Raw genomic sequence first — 1,602 nt, 5'->3', positions numbered from 1 at the left:
ATTAGGATGGAACTTTAAAAATAAAGTATGAAAATATGGTTAATTATATGGCATATTAATGCATGCAACACATAGGAGTTTAATGATGATATTATAATTACATTTATTACTTCATTTTTCTCATTTGAAACTATATGATACTAGAATTGTGTGAAACTATAAACAATGAGAAAAAAAAATCAGATGAGCCTATTTTTTTTTTAACTTTGAACTCCGCTACCTCTAAATTTTTTTCTGTACATTGTTCAAACTTTTTATGTAGATCATTTTTATGGTAATAAACCAAATAAAATGGTGAGACATGCTAAAATGAGAAGTTTTCCCCCAGCTTTTAAGTTCTACCCTGGTGTAGATGGATGACTTAATGTGAAGAACATGTCTGAATTCAATCCAACCTTAATTATGTGCTGTTTTTCTATTTTATCTTTTTTTTTCCCCTTGGGATTTTTCCCATCCAATTTATTTTTATCTGAAATATTTTAGAGAAAACATTTTCGGATTTTTCTTAATAATTTTTAATCTTTTTATGGTTATACTTAATAATTTCATCTTTTTACTATAATGATTGTATCATGTTTGAAGGAAATCATATTGTAAGCTACAGAAATAAAAATTAATGTATTTTGCCCTCAGAATGGATTCTTGAGAAAGTGGTGAATAAATATGAATACTTCAGGAGTGGTTCATGGTCTGGGGATAGTTTTTTTTTTTTTTTTTGCATTGAGGGAGGAGAGGGGGTCAACTCCTGACTTACAATTATATTGATGCATCTTATATTCATATATCATTTTTAAATCTGATTTCCAACTCTTCATGAATTTCAGTGTACTAGCAAAACAAAACCTTTATTTTCTTCCTTCCCAAAATACGTTGTAAGTTTGGCAGAATTATCTTAATTCTGCATGTGTTTGAATTTAAAGGAAAAGCTTTAGGTTTACTCTTTTACTTATTTTTTAGCATGTATGCTGTTGATAGATTTCTAGATGAGGGTGACGCACCGGGAGTACTATGCACCAGCTGGATTCTCCATTCTGAAGATTATTGCCTGTACCCAAATGTGAGGACAAATGAAGCACGAGATAAATTATTAAAAAAACAAGAGCCACCAGCTCAAGACTGGGTGAAGTGTAGAATCCGTGTTTTGCACAAATATTGTAAGTTTTTGAAAAATGGTTTTTGGTATGTACAGTAAAATCTCATTACAACAAAACAAATATGGCAGTCTTGTTTTAATTGCCAATACATTCCTTGAACTTCATTACAACAAATTTCACTATACTTCTCAAGTGTAATGTTTTGTTTTTTCGCTTACCTATGGCATATGGTGGGAAAAAAAGGTTTTTGTATCAATTTTTACTTGTTTTATATATATTTTCATGGAGTGAAAGTTTTCAAGTCTTTTTCTAGATTTCAGTCTTTTCAAAAAAATTCAAAACATTGAGATGAAAATTAAAAAGTCATAATCAGTGGAAGAGTTAAACTGAAAATTGAGATTTTTGCATTATTTGTATTTTGTTATCACATTTGAGAGAATTACTAATTACCTAATTATGAACAAAATTTCTTTATTGTGTTAGTTAATATTCTCCATTTTTGTACACT

This window comes from Uloborus diversus, chromosome 3 (genome assembly GCF_026930045.1).
Source record: "Uloborus diversus isolate 005 chromosome 3, Udiv.v.3.1, whole genome shotgun sequence".
Taxonomy (NCBI): domain Eukaryota; kingdom Metazoa; phylum Arthropoda; class Arachnida; order Araneae; family Uloboridae; genus Uloborus; species Uloborus diversus.
This window is presented reverse-complemented; position numbering follows the sequence as displayed.